We start from the raw sequence: 20,525 nt of genomic DNA on the forward strand, positions 1-20,525 counted from the left end.
CGAAATGCTGGGTTGGATGAAGCACAAGCTGGAATCAAGATTACCAGGAGAAATATCAATAACCTCAGATATGCAGATAACACTACCCTTATGGCAGAAAGTGAAGAGAAACCAAAGAGCCTCTTGATGAAGGTGAAAGAGGAGAGTGAACAAGTTGGCTTAAAACTTCAGCATTCAAAAAATGAAGATCATGGGATCTGGTCCCATCACTTCATGGCAAATAGATGGTGAAACAATGGAAACAATGACAGACTTTATTTTCTTGGGCTCCAAAATCACTGCAGATAGTGACTGCAGCCATGAAATTAAGATGCTTGCTCCTTGGTAGAAAAGCTGTGACCAACCTAGACAGCATATTAAAAAGCAGAGACATTTACTCTGCCAACAAAAGTTTGTCTAGTCAAAGCTATGGTTTTTCCAGTAGACACGTATGGATGTGAGAGTTGGACGATAAAAAGGCTGAGCATCAAAGAATTGATGCTTGTGAACTGCAGTGTTAGAGAAGACTCTTGAGAGTCCCTTGGACTGCAAAGAGATCAAACCAATCAATCTTAAAGGAAATCAGTCCTGAATATTCTTTGGAAGGACTGATGCTGAAGCCGAAGCGCCAACACTTTGGCTACCTGATGCAACGAGCTGTCTCATTGGAAAAGACCCTGATGCTGGTTAACATTGAGGGTGGGAGAAGGGGTTGACAGATGGTCGAGTGGCATCACCACCTCAATGGACTTGAGTTTGAGGAAACTCCAGGAGATAGTGAAGGACAGGGAAACCTGGTGTGCTGCAGTCCATGGGGTCGCAAAGGGTTGGACATGACTGAGCGACTGAACAACAACAACAATACATGTGGATTATGATTTTTTACTGGAAGAAAGTAAAAATGAAATAGAGGACAACACAGAATGGAAAGGCCTGGGAGTCAGGCTGGGTTTAAATTCCATTTACTAGCTATATAATCTCAGACAAGTCACTAATTCTTTAAGTCAGTAACCTCTGTAAAATAAACAATACAATCTATCTTATAGGATACTGCCTGTCAAAGAGTAAACTGTATTATTATATCTTCTTTTTCTTTTAGCTCCAGATTAATCTAAGGATAGCAATCTTATGCTGGATATTACATACACAGAGGATCAAGAGCCAAAAAAAGGTGTTTTTTCCTTAGCCTTTGTACATGTTATCTGCATATGAAGAACATAAATTATTTATTAATCTCCATACTGTTAGCCTTAAGTACAGGCATAAACTCAACTTTGATGACAAGATTAGGAAGCTCCAGATCTCATTCTCAAGTTAGTTATAGTTTTCCAAAAGTTAAGTGGTCTACTAATGTTGGAGCCATGCCACTTAAGAATCAGCAATTTTAAGTGTATCTCAACTATTTTGAGTTACTTTAAATGAATTTAGCAGGAACAAAGATTCTTTTATATGCTTAAAAGATCAAATTATTTATAGCAATTATCAGCATGGCAGCAAACTGCTTTCAGTATGATGAAAACAATTCCAATTTCCCAGGTTTGTCACGAGAATCAAACTAGTTCACTAATAAGAAAGCTTTAAAACAAAGCCTTTAGAAAAAAGATTATGTCCCAACATATAGACAAAACTGGCTGTTTGAGTAAATTTAGCATCACTACATACAGCCGGGTGCACAGTCATTTCCAACATTCTTTAAATAAACCATACAATGTGAACAATCTGCTGCTTTAAAACACTTACAATCAAAAAGTGTTTGCTGAAAATGAACGAACAGTATACAAAGGTACTCAAGTTCCCTGCCACAAACTGACTTTGTGATGTTAGGACAATCTGGGCCTCAAACACATGTAAAATGGAACTATAATAAATAAGATCCTTTAAAACACTATGACACAATGTTATATACATAGTGTCTATAACACTATGCCTTAAGTTCAAGACAAATGTTAAAAGTATTAAAGATGAACAACCTGAATTAGTCTCAAAACCTAAAGAGCAAAAAGTAACTAACTCAGTTTTCTACTTGGTCAAATTGTCAAATTAAAAAGTATTAGATAATGCAGGGAAATATTTCTGTAATCCTGGTACAGAAACAATCTCCCAAGAAAGAGTACGTGTAACCTAGAAACCATAAAGAAAAGAATTTGACTACATAAAAATTCTAAACCATAAACATATTTTCTGCAACAGGAAAAGAAAGGGTTAATACTTCTAACATACAAAGAACTCTCAAAACTCACTAAGACAAACAATCTGATTGAAAATCAAGCAAAAGGGAACTTTCAATTTGCAGAGATTATAACCACTTGCTTATCCTTATTAGTAACTACAATAATGCTAGTCAAAGCAAGGGCATGCAATTTCTCACTTAAAAACTGGTTAAATTTTAAAAAATCAATAATATCTTGTTTTGGCAAGTGTAGGTGGAGAAAAGGACACTCACAAACACTTCAGTGGAAATGGCAATTCAATACAGCCTTTCTGGAGGTCATTTTGGCAGTACCTATCAAAAAAATTAAATGAGTACCACCCTTTAACTCAGAATGAATTCTATTTTCAAGGCTCAACAACAGAAAATGATGAAATTATAGCAGAATAATGTTGTGGGATGCAATGCAACCATGAAAAAGAAATGGAGTTCAGCCATATGTTCTAACATATAAAAATATGCATAGTACATAAATGGACAAACATAGTATGTAAATGTTAAAAGGTATAAAATAATATATACATATACATTGTAACAGATATAAAGGAGACTTATTTGTGGGGGGTACTAATTTTTAACTGACATGTTTATTATGTTTGAACCTTTTTTAAACAGCAAACTAATTAATTTTCTAATTTAAAACTGCTGAAATGGAAGGGAAAGAGATGAGCGTAGAAACCCACTTTAATTTGAAAGTTTTACAAGCAGAAAGTTTAGTCACTATAACTATAGAGTTATAGCATGCATAAATATGCATGAAAACATGCAACCAAATCAAACTGATTCATGAAAAAGCTCCGAATTGACCTCACGTTGAAAAGTAACAACTACAGGCAAAGGGCAAAAAAAACAGAACTTTCTTTGGACTTCTGACTATCTCATTTACTTTTTTACTCCCTTAAATTTCCCCCAATTTGGGGGTTAACTTTCTTATAGGAATGGGGACACTTATTTTGCACTTCTATGGATGACACCTGCTAGTGTATTCAGAAATAGAGATAAATTCAGTTTTAAGGAAAGATATAGCACAGTGGAAACATATCAGACCAGATAACTTGGGTTCAACGGCCAACTCTACCACTAAGCAGCCATGTTACCTTGGGCAAGTCTTCTCCCCAAAATCTGTGGCTATAAAATAAGGAGTTTGATATGGATAATATCAAATATTAGGGTCTTATCCAACTCTTCTGTTGGACATAGAGAAGACTACCATTTTAAAAGCCACTGGTAATTTGTTCTGCTGGAGGCAGATATCTGAATTCACTCATGCAGACAGCCTAGCTTTACTTTTAAAAAGCAAAAATCTAAAATGCTTTATGTAATACGGGTGTATTCAAGTGACATCTGTACTTCTCCAGATTGTATTTCCTTTTACGGTTGCCCTCATAGAGATAGGTAACGAAATTTAAGAGGCAGGGAATTGAACTCCAGATTAGGTCAACAGACTGCAAGGCACTCTAAGCTGGAGTAGTCAAACTAGCCTCTGCAAAATATGGCAGCAGTTATATAGGTATAAGGCGGGCTTCTCTGATAGTTCAGACAATAAAGAATGTGCCTGCAATGTGAGAGACCTGGGTTTGATCCCTGTGTTAGGAAGATCCCCTGGAGAAGGAAATGGCTACCCACTGCAGTATTCTTGCCTGGAGAATTTCATGGACAGAGGAGCCTGGCGGGCTACAGTCCATGGGGTTGCAAAGAGTTGGACACGACTCGGTGACTAACACACACACATAGGTATAGGGAGAGAGGCATCTATAGCAATGATACTGGATATATCCAGGTTTATGTTTTTCTCTTATACTAACATATCAAGGCTTACCCTGAGGTGTTGTAATATTGTAAATCAACATGTATTATATGCTAAACATACCACAGTGAATAAAGCAGGATAGTAGTTCTAAAGGGCAATTTGGCAATAAGTATCAAAAGTCTTGTTACACTTTTGCATTCCAGTTTTAGAAATTTCTTGAGAAATAAACACGTATGTCACAAAGATTCTCTTTAGGATGCTCCTATGCTTCTTTCCTTCCTTCAACACTTATTTACCAAATGCCTACTGTGTGCCAGAAAGCAGTGATATTGTGAAAAACTAGGACTTAAAGGTTTGAACATAGGGAATTGGTTATAAAATTATAAATCACGCACATGGTAGAATATAATGTAGCCATTAAACACATTATAGAAGAGACTTCCTGGTGGTCCACTCCCAATGCAGGGACCCCAGGTTCCAATCCTTGTTAAGGCACTAAATCCCACATAGCACAGCTAAGACCCAGTATAGTCACATAAATAAATATTTTTAAAAATTATAGAAGTATAAAATGACAGGAAACAGAGATCAATTTATTAGGTGGAAATCAAAATTTAAAATACCATGTCTATACTGGTTTGGAGAAACAGCCAAAAATATTCGGGAACTGAGGAAATTTGAATATGGACTGAATATTAGATTAACAAACATTAACAAAAAGAACAAATTCCCTAGGTGTGATAACAGTAATGTGGTTTGTAGGTACTTATTCTTCAGACATGCATGCTGAAGGACTTAAGGATGAAGTGTCATTCTTATTTCATATGCTTCAGAAAAATTAAAACACGCTTAGGTACATATGAATCAAATATAGCAAATTCTTAACAACTGTTGGATATAGCTGGTGATACACAAATGCTCATTGTGCTCTTCTTTCAGCATTTTTATGTTTGAAACCCATAATGAAAAGTTGGAAGGAAGGTAATAATTTCTTAAAAGACTGGTTTTGAAAAAAACATATGGGCATGTTACACAGGCATAAAGAAAAGCCTTGGAAAAATGAACTGTGTACAACACATTAACAGTATTTCTCTCTGAATGGTAGGATTTGGGGAGATTTCTGTACTTATACGTACTTTCCAACAATAAGCCATGTATACTTCTATAATCATGAAGAACATTACTCAAAAGTAACTAAAGTTTCATTCCCAAAGAATTCTTAGTAAATCATTTTGCAACTCTAAAGCAGTATGCTAATTTATTATACAAGCAATAACAGATTGTTGGGTGGACACCACATAGTTTTTGAAACTTCCACTTACATCAGTAATTTATACCACTCTCACAGTATAAAAAACATCAAGCAATTCATGGTAATAACTGCAAGGAGAAGTAGAATGCTGGGTTAAATAAAGTATTATTGCTACACGCCCCCAAAGACTTGATGCAAAAATAAATGCTAAAAGCGATCAATTTGGGAGGGAGAGGATAGGAAAAAGTTTTTGCCAAATTATTCTTGATACTGTTCAGGATATTTACAATTTCTTATAAACAGGAATGTGAACATTACAAAAAAAAAAAAGCTGAAGTTCCTTGATCATTTCTCCCAAATAAACTCATCAATTTACTCTAGTTTAAAAATATATATAATATAAACAGCATCACACAGGATATGAAGTGAAGTGAAAGTGTTAGTTGCTCAGTTGTGTCCGACTCTTTGTGACTCCATGAACTATACAGCCCACCAGGCTCCTCTATCCATGGAATTCTTTAGGCAAGAATAATAAGAGTGGGTAGCCATTCTTTTCTTGACCCAGGGATTGAACCCGGGTCTCTCTCATTGCAGGCAGATTCTTTACCATCTGAGCCACCAGGGAAGCCCTTACATAGTATATATATTATCATGCAACTTGCCCAAATTATCTCCAAAATAGCTGTATTAATTTGGACCACTTGTGGGCAGTATTTCAGACCAGATTCTTCCCTATGTTTCTGCCATGATTTGATATTATCAAATTATTTTTTGCCAATCTAATTGTTTAAAAAAGATACTATTTTACTTTGTATTTCTGACATTTAGTTTGAATATCCTTTCTTGTTACTAGACATTTTTAGCTCCCATTCTAGCAAAAGCCTGTACCTAAGCTATGGTTTTTCCAGTAGTCATATATGGAAGTTGAGAGTTGGATCATAAAGAAGGCTGAGTGGCAAAGAATTGATGCTTTCCAACTGCGGTGCTGAAGAAGACTCCTGAGAGTCAGCTGGACTGCAAGGAGATCAAACCAATCAATCCTAAAGGAAATCAACGCTGAATATTCATTGGAAGGACTGATGCTGAAACTGAAGGTCCAATACTTCGGCCACCTGATGCGAAGAGCCAACTAATTGGAAAAGATCCTGATGCTGGTAAAGACTGAAGGCAGGAGAAGGGGGCAGCAGAGAATGAGATGGTTAGATAGCATCACAGATTCAATGGACATGAATTTGAGCAAACTCCAGGAGATAATGAAGGATAGAGGTGTCTGGTGTGCTGCAGTCTATGGGATTGCAAAGAGTCAGACACGACTTAATGAGCAAACAGTTTTCTACCGGATTTTTTTAAAATGTTAATTCTATCATTAAGATGGGAACAAACCAACCAAAATGTTAAGGTGATTGAGTATCACTGTGGGAATAGGAATCTTTTCCCAAAATAGGAACACATTTTCCAGTTTTTCCTAATTTAGCAATAGAAACTAGAAAATGATAAAGAGGGTAAGAAAAAATCATTTTAGATGAAAGTATGACTTTCAGGGTACTCTACTATAGGAGTATATAACATCCTGGAAGAGCTCATAAACGGGCTTCCCCAGTGCTCCAGTGGTTAAGACTCCAAGCTCCCAATGCAGGGGGCCCAGGTTCCATCTCTGGTTAGGGACAGCTAGATCCCACATGCTGCCAACTAAGACCCAGCACAACCAAATAAATAAATATATGTTTTTTAAAGAGCACATAAAATCTAGCTCAAAAAAATACATCTAAAGTATAAGTTATGAGAAAATGAAATAATGGTTGAGGCTATTGGTTCATTTGGAATACATTTAACTAATTTCATTTGTATAGCATTTCTGAGTTGATATACTTTTCATTTATCTTGTTTAACACTAACAAAATTCTGTGTGATATTTTCTGATGCCCTCCTATAAACTCTTATAGTACATTCTGCTCATTCATATTATACTGATTCCTCTGAGTATGATTTATAAGTCTCCCTCCCCAATGGACCATGCTGCCCTCCATTCTCCAGTTGCTCATCTCTGTATTCCTAGTACCTGGCACTACTGAGTATGTTCTCAAATATTTGTTCAGTGAATGTAAAGGATGTAAAGGGTGAGGAAACTAGCTCAGTGATGATGTAATTTGCCCCAAGTGACATAGGTATTAAGTATTTACATAAATTATAATGGCCTTACCTTTGTAGGGTACTCTATATAAAACATTTTAAAATACATCAACTCACTTTAATGCTCACAGCAATCTATGAGGCAGCTTTATGAATACCATTTTATAGATAAGAATGAAAATTTAGTGATAAACCCTCAGTTCAGTTCAGTTCAGTCGCTCAGGCATGTCGGACTCTGTGACCCCATGAACTGCAGCACGCCTGGCCTCCCTGTCCATCACCAACTCCCGGAGTCTACCCAAACCCACGTCCATCAAGTCGGTGATGCTATCCAGCCATCTCATCCTCTGACGTCCCCTTCTCCTCCTGACTACAATCCTTCCCAGCATGAGGGTCTTTTCCAATGAGTCAACTCTTCGCATGAGGTGGCCAAAGTATTGGAGTTTCAGCCTCAACATCAGTCCTTCCAATGAAGACCGAGGACTGATCTCCTTTAGGATGGACTGGTTGGATCTTCTTGTAGTCCAAGGGACTCTCAAGAGTATTCTCCAACACCACAGTTCAAAGGCATCAATTCTTTGGCTCTCAGCTTTCTTCACCGTCCAACTCTCACATCCATACATGAATACTGGAAAAACCATAGCCTTGACTAGACGGACTTTTGTTGGCAGAGTAATGTCTCTGCTTTTCAATACACTATCTAGGTTGGTCATAACCTTCCTTCCAAGGAGTAAGCGTCTTTTAATTTCATGGCCCCACTCACCATCTGCAGTGATTTTGGAGCCCAGAAAAATAAAGTCTGACACTGTTTCCACATCTATTTCCCATGAAGTGATGGGACCAGATGCCATGATCTTAGTTTTCTGAATGTTGAGCTTTAAGCAAACTTTTTCACTCTCCTCTTTCACTTTCATCAAGAGGCTCTTTAGTTCTTCTTTGCTTTCTGCCATAAGGGTGGTATCATCTGCATATCTGAGGTTATTGATGTTTCTCCCAGCAATCTTGATTCTAGCTTGTGTTTCTTCCAGCCCAGTGTTTCTCATGATGTACTCTGCATAGAAGTTAAATAGGCAGGGTGACAATATACACCCTTGATGTACTCCTTTTCCTATTTGGAACCGGTCTGTTGTTCCATGCCCAGTTCTAACCATTGCTTCCTGAGCTGCATACAGGTTTCTCAAGAGGCAGGTCAGGTGGTCTGGTATTCCCATCTCTTTCAGAATTTTCCACAGTTTACAGTGATCCACACAGTCAAAGGCTTTGGCATAGTCAATAAAGCAGAAATAGATGTTTTTCTGGAACTCTCTTGCTTTTTCGATGATCCAGTGGATGTTGGCAATTTGATCTCTGGTTCCTCTGCCTTATCTAAAACCAGCTTGAACATCTGGAAGTTCATGGTTCACGTATTGCTGAAGCCTGGCTTGGAGAATTTTGAGCATTACTTTACTAGCGTGTGAGATGAGTGCAATTGTGCATTCTCTGGCATTGCCTTTCTTTGGGATTGGAATGAAAACTGACCTTTTCCAGTCCTGTGGCCACTGCTGACTTTTCCAGGTTTGCTGGCACATCGAGTGCAGCACTTTCATAGCATCATCTTTGAGCATCTGAAATAGCTCAACTGGAATTCCATCACCTCCACTAGCTTTGTTCATAGTAATGCTTTCTAAGGCCCACTTGACTTCACATTCCAGGATGTCTGGCTCTAGGTGAGTGATCACACCATCGTGGTTATCTGGGTCGTGAAGATCTTTTTTGTACAGTTCTTCTGTGTATTCTTGCCACCTCTTCTTAACATCTTCTGCTTCTGTTAGGTCCATACCATTTCTGTCCTTTATCGAGTCCATCTTTGCATAAAATGTTCCCTTGGTATCTCTACTTTTCTTGAAGAGATCTCTGCTGCTGCCGCCGCTAAGTCGCTATAGTCGTGTCCGACTCTGTGCGACCCCATGGACTGTAGCCCACCAGGCTCCTCCATCCATGGGATTTTCCAGGCAAGAGTACTGGAGTGGGGTGCCACTGCCTTCTGAAGAGATCTCTAGTCTTTCCCATTCTGTTGTTTTCCTCTACTACTTTGCATTGATCGCTGAGGAAGGCTTTCTTATCTCTCCTTGCTATTCTTTGGAACTCTGCATTCAGATGGGAATATCTTTCCTTTTCTCCTTTGCTTTTCACTTCCTGTCTTTTCACAGCTATTTCTAAGGCCTCCTCAGACAGCCACTTTGCTTTTTCGCATTTCTTTTCCATGGGGATGGTCTTCATCCAGGTCTCCTGTACAATGCCATGAACCTCTGTCCATAGTTCATCAGGCACTCTGTCTATCAGATCTAGTCCCTTAAATCTATTTCTCACTTCCACTGTATAATCGTAAGGGATTTGATTTAGGTCATACCTGAATGGTCTAGTGGTTTTCCCTACTTTCTTCAATTTAAGCCTGAGTTTGGCAATAAGCTGTCATGATCTGAGCCACAGTCCACTCCCGGTCTTGTTTTTGCTGACTGTAGAGAGCTTCTCCACCTTTGGCTGCAAAGAATATAATCAATCTGATTTCGGTGTTGACCATCTGGTGATGTCCATGTGTAGAGTCTTCTCTTGTGTTGTTGGAAGAGGGTGTTTGCTATGACCAGTGCGTTCTCTTGGCAAAACTCTATTAGCCTTTGCCCTGCTTCATTCTGTACTCCAAGGCCAAATTTGCCTGTTACGCCAGGTGTTTCCTGACTTCCTACTTTTGCATTCCAGTTCCCTAGAATGAAAAGGGCATCTTTTTTGGGTGTTAGTTCTAATAGGTCTTGTAGGTCATCTTCATAGAACCATTCAAGTTCAGCTTCTTCAGCGTTACCGGTCGGGGCATAGACTTGGATTACCGTGATATTGAATGGTTTGCCTTGGAAACGAACAGAGATCATTCTGTCGTTTTTGAGATTGCATCCAAGTACTGCATTTCAGACTCTTTTGTTGACTGTGCTGGCTACTCCATTTCTTCTAAGGGATTCCTGCCCACAGTAGTAGATATATAATGATCATCTCAGTTAAATTCACCCATTCCAGTCCATTTACTTCATTGATTCCTAGAATGTCGACATTCACTCTTGCCATCTCCTGTTTGACCACTTCCAATTTGCCTTGATTCATGGACCTAACATTCCAGGTTCCTATGCAATATTGCTCTTTATAGCATCGGACTTTGCTTCTATCACCAGTCATATCCACAGCTGGGTATTGTTTTTGCTTTGGCTCCATCCCATCATTCTTTCTGGAGTTATTTCTCCACTGATCTCCAGTAGCATGTTGGGCACCTACCGACCTGGGGAGTTCATCTCTCACTGTCCTATCTTTTTGCCTTTTCATACTGTTCATGGGGTTCTCAAGGCAAAAATACTGAAGTGGTTTGCCATGCCCTTCTCCAGTGGACCACATTCTGTCAGACCTCTCCACCATGACCCGTCCGTCTTGGGAGTCCTCCCATGTCATGGCTTAGTTTCTGAGATAGACAAGGCTGTGGTCCATGTGATCACATTGGCTAGTTTTCTGTGATTATAATTTCAGTGTGTCTGCCCTCTGATGCCCTCTCGCAACACCTACCGTCTTACTTGGGTTTCTCTTAGGCCCACTCAAAACCTAGTTTATATGAAGCTGTCTGTTTACATACTTGATAGATCACTAACTGTGTATAGGAGCCTCTTTCTTTATGTAGCAAACATCTTGGGGGTGGTACAGGGAAGGGAAGCAGAAGGGAGAAGGCAAAATGAAGACAGTTAAAGCAATAGGACAGATGCTGGTATAGGTTCATGTAAAGACCATACACTGATATCGTAATATCAAACACATGTCACTTTTGAAATCCAATCTTGGCCCAAAGGTTTTCTTGATATTAGCCTGTATTCATAGAATACAACTGTAGGCTTTCTCACCTATCAGCAGTTTCAAAAGCTGGGAAGGGATACAGAAGTAAGGAGGGTTTTGAAAAACAATAGACATTTACAGATAAAGCAAAGAAAGAAATAATAACACAAAGGAAAACCCTAAGAACTTTAAACATGATTTCATATACAGTCCTAAACTGGTTTCTCATGGGCAGAGATTAACTGTCATTCATCTTATGTTCCCAGCTCCTTGTACTTAGAAACACTCAGTGAATGCTTGTTGAACTGAAGAGAGGTAAGATATGAGAGAGAAAAAGAAGGTATAATATTAACAACAATAACAACAAAGAAATCAACAATGGTTTCTAGTTTATTGAGCACTTACTGTGTGCCATATGCTGTATTCTATATAATATATGAAATGGTAAAAATGCTACTCAACTATGTTAACAGTGGTGATACTGATGACCATTAGGAAGACTCATGAATTACTAAGGTTACAGCAGAACCTTGAACAAACTAAAACAGTAGGGGGCTGTGTAGCTGGAGGGTGGGAGATCAAGGCAATCAATGTATTGCACATCACCACAGAACTGGGTAAGACCCTCCAGAGGATACGAATGTAACTCCAAAGGCTTGGCAATGTGAAAAACTACTCTGGTGGAAAATTCAGTTATCACTGACCAGAGACTTAGCCTCCAAATGATCAAAGAACAAATACCATTCCTCCTTAACCACAGACCTGAAGGATCCAGATAGGCTTTGCTTACTGACCGTGAGTTCACCACCATGACTGCCCATCTTTGAGCTGTTAGAGGAGTTAAGTGAAATAGTATGTTAAATAAATTACCATATAACCACCTACAGAATACACCTACACCTTGTATTTTCACATTTAAAACCCACATATAAGGTATTTTCCCCAGATGGAACAATTGATAGGTTATTAAGTTAACTTGTCCAAAGGGAGAGAACTAGTTAAGTTGCCAGAAAAACATTTAAAAACCGAGCATTTATTTTGCCTTTCTTATATAAACTATAAATTATCCCAGCCAACATATGAAAACAAAATGTGAGAGTTAAAATACCATTTTGCAACTCCCAATGAATTAACAAAAGATCTAAGCTTCGGGCAGCAGTGGCTGTTAACATGAAATACAGAGGACAGAACATACTGAACTATACTAAGTATGCAGTCAACAAATTTCAGTCTGTGGGAAATTCTACAGGTCAAATGGCCTGAGTTCTTCAATAGAAAGTATAAATAAAAAGGAGAAAGAGAACATACATATACTTCTTGACAAGACAAACTTGAGTTTTAAAAAATGGACAAAGTAAATCACACTGTCCAGGGACACACACCTGTATGATTAAAACTATAAAAGAATGCAAAGAAGAGACTACTATGAAGTCAGAATAGCAGTTATTTTCCAGACTGAGGCAGGATGCTGTGATGGGGATGGGCACATGGAGGAGCTTCTATGGGTGAAAGGCAAAATTCTATTTCTTTACTTGGGTGGTAGTAACAAAAGCACTTTAAGATAATTTATTAAACCATAAATTTGTTTCGAGGTGGTTTTCCATATTTGTTTTCTATTTTTCACAATAAAGGGAAAATCACAGTAATCACTTTAATCACATTAAAGCTTCTTACATATGCTAAGATTCTATTTTGTATGAGTGCCCAGAATAGGCAAATCTAGAGACATAAAATAGATTAGTGGTTGCTAAGGACAGGGGAGCCTGGTGGGCTACTGTCCATGGTGTTGCAAAGAGTCGGACATGACTTAGTGACTAAACAACAACATACTTTAAATGGATGAATTATATAGTATGTGAATTATACCTCAATAAAGCTATTAATGAAAATGTAAGACACCTCAATTAAGTCAAAACACACTTTTAAAACAAAACTGGGCTGGAGCCTGAGAGTCTGCATTTCTGACAAGTTCCCAGATGGTGATGCTGATGTTGATCTGGGGACCACATTTTGAAAACCTCTGCAATGAAGGATTCCAAATCTGCTTTAATCTGAAGGCAGTACTAATCAACACCAAAGAGTTAAGTGTTTTACTCAGGGACTGGGAAAGCAGTTATGAAGAAAGAGTTAACACTTGTTGCCAAGCACTGTTCTATTCCACTGTTCACTGACCATCAATACCACCATCTTCTTGGGAACTTGTCTGAAATGCAAAATATTGCCCCGCACCCCCAGACCTACAAGGGTTGGGGGCCAGCAATCCGTGTTTTAGCAAGCCCTCCAGGTGATTCTGAACCACTGTTCTACGAACTTTATATGCAGTAACTCAGCTAACTTCAGCTAGTAAGAAATGGAGTCAGAACTTGAGTCTGGGTTCCTAATCACTGTGCTGAAAGACTTTTCCACCTATAAGAACTCAACCAGCAGAATGCAGTAATAAAGAATTACTAGTGGAAGTTAAAAAAAAAAAAAAAGGCAAAGACCAGAAGATGGGAATTTCCTGGTGGTCCAGTGGTTACAACTCCATGCTTTCACTACCAAGGGCCCAGGTTCCCTGGCTAGGGAACTAAGATCCTGTAAACCTCATGGTGTGGCCAGAAAAAAAAAGACCAGAAGAAATACATCTTTATAAAGACAGGACAACAAGAAAACAATTGTAGCAAGTAAGGTAATCATTAAAGCAATCTTCCAAACGTGTTCCAAAATATAAGCAGCCACGAACTACAATATACCCAAGTATTTCCAGAGCAATTATCTCTGGTACCTAATTACAAGGACTTAAAATCTGTGATATGCTAAAGATGGTACATAAATTCACGGCAATATGTTCACACTTACCAATCTTTAAAATCTAAATTATACTAAAAAGTCATTCCAGAATAATTTGCATCTTTACGCCTAGTCTCTTCTAGTCACTACTTGAAGATTAATGAAAAGGAGAAAACTGCTTCCTTTCATCATCTAAGATGATACAACCAGAATCTTAGAGCTGAAAAACAATTTTCATAGTCATCTAGTCCAGTCAGCAATCCAAACTAAATCAATCTACAATATCAATCTCCATTTAAAGAAACATAAATAAGCTAAAAGAAATTCCAATTTTCTGTAAAATCACATTCTAGAACCAACCCATGTCACCACTGCCAAATGATTTAACTTTTTAGGGGAACTAAAGTTGAAAATACTAGGGTACAGCCTAAAGAAAACCTACAGATGTTCTTTACTCAGAGAGAACCACTCCTACACTAACTAAAAGTGTTTCTATAACCAAGCTGGTCAACAAGTACATCAAGTTTTAGCAACTCAACCTCTATGACACATTAAATGAGAGGGCTTCCAAAGAATCTTCTGAGCTGAGTTATCCCGGACATTAACATAGAAACATCTGGCAACCAGTCATTTAGGAAACGAGACAGAGAACAATATAGCAAAACACCCAATTGCTTGTGACCATCAACTTTACAGATAGTGAGATCGTTGTAAAGTAGCCAAATATTGTTACAGATCAGATTTTAACCATTTAATCAAACTGCAAGAAAGGTAACACGTAATGTGAAGGGCAAATGTTTTCAAAGCAACCAATTTTAGCATTTCAGAAATCCATGGTTGAAAACACACAACAAAAGGAGGTAAAAGAAAACAGAATTTGTATTGTAAACTTGTAACTCTGGAAACAATTCAAATATCTAAATGCCTACTGTGTACAAAGCTCTGTCCACAAAATCTAGTTATCCTAGTTTCACAAACTCAGGATTACAAGGTTTAAGGGATAATGTTCAAACTTCCTAACTACAGAAATCTCAGAACAAGGGTCAATATTTAATCACTATATACAATGCGCTCAAATTATTTTGTTGAACAAATGGATTTCACTGTAATTCCCCAAAAATCACTTAATACTCAAATTTACAACTAAGGATCTGATTTCTCCATTAATGAACAAAGAACCAAAAGGCCTGAACTCATGAACCACAGCACTGGTGATTCACAATTATATTTCATCTCAATATCTCAGAAAACCTTTTCTGTCCCTTCAACTTATAACCTCTCTGATTTTAAAGGTAAGCACAAGTGGCCTTGCTCTTCCCCTACATGTGCTTAAGTCAAAGGCTGGCTGGAGCATTCTAGCTTCCATTCCATTCCAAGTTCCATTCTCAGGTTTTGACCATGGAAGTGACATTTGGTAGATTTTATGATGGCCAATGCTGAACAGGAAAGAAATGAACAGTTTAAAGGCCTCTATACTGGGGAAACATCATTTCCAGAAGGAATAAAATGAAAAAAGTAACAGGAAAACTACAGCTGTGTATAATAGCTGAAAAATTAGGATGTTAGTGGAAGCTCTCAAAAATTGTTTAGTATTGCCACTTCAAAAACTATTACAGCCAGAGGAACTCATTACTAAGTCTTAATAGCTTAGAAGTTATGGGTCAGAGCAGCTGAGATCCTAACATCAAAGTAATAAGAAGCAACATTATAAGATAGTATACAGATAACTAAACCACCTAAGGAAATTGAAACCATGATGAAAAACCCCAAAGGCACAATCAGGTCATTATCTAGGAAACATTAGCTTCTTCCACAAGGAGGCCTACTTTTCACATGGAGTGGAAAGCAGGGCCAAGACATGGAACTGAAGTCAGATATCAATTAAATCAGACTCTGCCACAGAAAAAAGGAATCCATGACTAGTTATTTTGGGAGAGTGCCTAGGCCAGCAGTATCAACTCCAACTGGGATACAGGAGATTACTGCCATTGTTCCATTATAATGGTGTCCTCCAGGGTCTTTAACCTAGTAAGAATGGGTCAGATACCACCGTAATCACCAAATGTGGGGGAAACTGTACAGGACAATTTCTTCAACAAATAAATGGGAAGAAAAAGAAAAGGGAGGGAACATGGAGACTAAAATAGATTTAAGAGATACATCAATCATTCTTTGTGATAAAAGACTTTCTTTGGATCCTGATTCAAACAAACTAAAATTTGAACACTAGCTTCATATTTGACATTTTAGAAAATCAGGTAACTTTCTGAGTTGTGGTAATACTTTTGAAGTTAGGTTTAAAAGAGCCTTTTATGTTTTAAATACAGTCCATGGAAGTCTCTAGGCCAGCATACTGGAATGGGTAGTCTTTCCCTTCTCCAGGGGATCTTCCCAATCCAGGGATCGAACCCAGGTCTCCCACATTGCAGGCAGGTTCTATACCAGCTGAGCCACAAGGGCAGCCCAAGAATACTGAAGTGGGTAGCCGGATCCCTTCTGTAGGGGATCTTCCCAACCCAGGAATCGAACGGGGGTGGGGGGTGATGGGGCGGGTGGTGGTGGTTGTTACCAACTGAGCTATCAGTGAAGCCCTTAAATACAAACATTTTGCAAATAAAAAGAAAACAGCAGGGGTTTATTTCAAAGTAATCTAGGGGGTAGGCAGTAAGGGGCCACAGTGGGTAAAAGTATAGATGAAAAAGAATGGCTGCAAGTTGGTAACTGTTAAAGCCGGTAATGGGTAGAGAGGGGGATCATTATATTATCCAGTTTTTCTCTATGTTCAAAAAATTCCAAAAAGAATTGGTCAGATGTAATAACCTGCAATTTTATTTTTGAATGATGCTTAGGGTGATTTAAAAAAATCATTTACAGATCTGCTTAAACACAAGAAACAGCCAGTAGTACCACATCAGATCCAGACAATGGAAGAAACCAAAGTAGCTCGATTACAGAATGGAAACACATACACCCCAACCATCTCCATTCCAGGAAATAAAACACAAACACTACCCACAAAGATCCACAAAAACTAACCTAAAATCACAGCCAATCATACTCATCCTGGTGGGAAATCCCAACACTGCTCCAACAGCTTCCTGAACCTTCCTGACCAAGTTGGTCTGCTGGTTCCTCTCAAGTGCTAACCCACTCAGGTCAGACTATCAGAGGACCTACAAGAGAAAAAAAGAGGGGAGAGATACACAACATTTATTAGGGTGTGGGGGAGCTAACCATTATATCAATGTTCAAACACAATCACAGTTATTACTTCTTAAGCTACAGCTCTCACACATCAAGTTGCATTTTTTAGGAACTGCTTTGAGGAGCAACAATTCAGAACAAAAGTTAAAGCAATTCTTCTAACCTGGCATTTAGACAGCACCCCTGAAAACTCTGCTCTCAATCCAAATGAAAGCACAGGGGATAGTGATTATTTTACAGACAATTTTCTATCTTTGCTGAGAACTGACATTAAGACAATTTTAAACTTTTTGTGAAAAACCCTGCACACATAAATTATTTTTCACCTTCATACATGCTTTTTGGCCATACTGGGAGACAAACTGATAAACACCCTGGAAACTCAGGTTGAACTTTGCTACTGAATGTTAAACAAAGTTTTTAACTGGTATTGCCACTCCTTCCTCTCTTCTCAGAGATCAACCTAGAATAAACTAAACCTTTTAGGTCACACCTAGATTATCATTCCCATATTTATTTTAGTTCTGAATGACACAAGTAAAATTGAGGTTTAATTTCTGATCACTGCTAGAGCCACTGTGTGTGAAAGTCGCTCAGTTGTATCCAACTCTTTGCGACCCCATGAACTATACATACAGCCCATGGAATTCTCCAGGCCAGAATACTGGAGTGGGTAGCTTTTCCCTTCTCCAGGGGATCTTCCCAACCCAGGGATCGAACCCAGGTCTCCCACATTGCAGGTGGGTTCTTTACCAGGTGAGCCACAAGGGAAGCCCAAGAATACTGGAGTGGGTAGCCTATTCCTTCTCCAGTGGATCTTCCCACTACAGGAATCGAACAGTGGTCTCCTACATGGCAGGTGGATTCTTTACCAACTGAGCTATCAGGGAAGCCCCACACCCAATGTGAAGAACAATGGGTTCTTCACATTCTTGTCCTCCAATGAAAAAGGGGGAAAATTATATGACTTCCAAAGCACTTCAAACTAAATAAACCACACACTAAAGGGCAAAACCAGTGTCTGTGTATAGTTAATTACCAGATGGTTACCCATGGTAAAATTTTAATACTATGTAAACTTTTCACCATATTTCAAACCCCATTATCCATCCAAGGTAATTAGTAAAAAGCACTCACTTTAATACTGGCCTAATTAAAATATTAACAGTAAGGAAAACTACATCCAAATTGAATATAGTCACTTCTACTTAGTGTTGGAAAATATAATACAGCAAACATACGACAGGAGGTAGTGTATTAAAGAACTGTCAGCAATTCACTTTGGAAAAGAAGCTTGGTACCCCAAACTTTTCTAAACCTTCTCAGATAGGAATTATCCTGCTCAGGTAAGGTCAAATAACAGAACCCTACTCTGATAAGGGAATGGCAACCCACTCCAGTATTCTTGCCTGGAGAATCCCATGGACCGAGTAGCCTGGCAGGCTACAGTCCATGGGGTCACAAAAGTAGGACACGACTTAGTGACTAAACCACCACCACCACTCTGATCTGAGGGACCAAAGAAAGGAGGTAGAGGAAAAGCATTTGAACACTTACAAACTAGCTAGCAGAAGTTCTCTGTTACTGTTAAAAGTACAGCACCAAATTTCATTACTTTCATAGCGTGAATGACAGGACAGACCACCTTTGAAGGAGTGAAAGAAGGGAGTAGGCAAGGGATGAAACACCCCTTCCAAAAGGTAGAACACTTGGGTGTGGTTCTTGACAGGAATATTATGGCTGGTGGTCACTCCAGGATGGTGATTCTGCACTAAAATTCCTAGATTAGAAGGTCAACATAAGTAGGAATCACATTCAAACATAATAAACCATTGGAGATAAAAAGCTTGGCCTACAAGGAGGGAAAAATACACAAAAATGATAGGACTGGCCTAGAAATACACCAAAAACTAACAGTTCTAGAAATATACTAAATTAACAGTTCTTTAACTGTTTCTTTAAACAAAAGCCTCTTCTTTCCCAGGTCATAAAACTACCATATCACCCAGATGCATCTGCCAACGTATTCTTACACCAAGAAAAAGTAACCACAATTTACCGTATACCTATCATAATCCAGGCACTTTATAAGTTGTTTAATTCTAGCAACTATTAAGAGCTACTATCCCCATTATACACATGAAAAACTGAGAATCTGAAAAGTAATTTCCCCAAGGTCACAAAGTTTGATGTGAATCCAAAGCATACAGTGTTTCTACCATACCAGGCTGCTTCCCTTGAGTGGGGAATGTTGATATCTCCTCAATACAGGCAACGCTGGGGCTAAAAGGAAACAATGTTGGACGTGTAATCTAAAGAGGAAACAAATGATAGGGAATTGTCTACAGTAACTGTGGAATGGGATGGGAGTAGAATGGGGCAATGATTGAGTGTCAAGAGATAATCTATCAACGTTATTTTATTTTCTAGCACATGGAGGTGGGTAAATGCTGTGGATCCTAACAAGAGGCTACTTTCTCTCTAGGGGACTGAGCTCCCAGGAAAACAGCATGGGGTGGGGTGTGGAAATAGAAGGATTAAGAAATCCTTAATGATTACATGAGAAACATGTAAGAGGTGGTTAGCAGCAAAGAGATGGCCAGACCAAAAGGCCACAGGAACTCAAGAGCAAGGCAGGGAAAAGAGGTGGTTCCCAAGTTTGCAAAGGGGATGGCGGGTGAGAAAGAAGGGCAAAAAAGTTGGTTTACTGGAGGGTTATTCTCTACAGTCTCTTTAAAAGTTTTCTTTTCCCTTTTTTGAGGGGAGTGAGTGTTATGATAAAGGGAGGGTATAACGGCCCGGAAAACTAAGATCGCGAAGACAGCAATGATCCAACCATCAACCCAACTCATTGTTCCACCTAAGAATGGTTGAGCAGCAGAGTTGGGAGAAATGAGTGCCCTGTGCTCAGATCAGAGTCATACAAACGTGAAAGCTACTACGACTCTATCCACAAAGACGGAATAAATACAGGGAACAGGAAAGGGCCTCTGGTCAACGTCTGTGTCAAGGAGACCGATGGAAGGGGGAGGACGGGACAGGTTAGGGGACTTGGGCTAAGCCCTGCCTTAGCAGGACCGGGGAGGGGGTGAGAGGGAAAAGCTTTGACTTTCCCTCTTAAATACAAGCCTCAAATATCCACGTAGAAGAGAAAAATTTAATGGGACGGTGGAATTAGGGGGGAATGGGGAAGGAATACGTCAGAATCATCAAAGCTTGACCTCCTATACCTTAGTTCAAAGACCATGGGAGCTGAGGAAGTAGAGTCTACCTCGAGTAAAACTAGAGGATTCATTTGTCCCCCCTCTTCCGAAGGAGCGTAAAATCGGGCCCACAAAAAGGTAGTGGGAGGGAACCAGTAGTCGTTGGATGGTCCCCTCTGCCCCACCGTC

The 20,525-nt window shown here is 39.0% G+C and overlaps 1 protein-coding gene across 1 annotated transcript in view; it reads right to left on the reverse strand.

The window, feature by feature from the left end:
- HUWE1 (HECT, UBA and WWE domain containing E3 ubiquitin protein ligase 1) overlaps window positions 1-20,525 on the reverse strand; it is a 166,418-nt gene that overhangs the window by 145,260 nt on the left and 633 nt on the right. Inside the window, exon 2 of the mRNA XM_081565454.1 lies at window positions 16,966-17,102. The gene's annotated coding sequence lies outside the window, so the exon portion shown is untranslated. The remainder of the gene's footprint in view (window positions 1-16,965; window positions 17,103-20,525) is intronic.

Source organism: Giraffa tippelskirchi, chromosome X (genome assembly GCF_054371585.1).
Source record: "Giraffa tippelskirchi isolate mGirTip1 chromosome X, T2T-mGirTip1v1.2.pri, whole genome shotgun sequence".
NCBI lineage: Eukaryota > Metazoa > Chordata > Mammalia > Artiodactyla > Giraffidae > Giraffa > Giraffa tippelskirchi.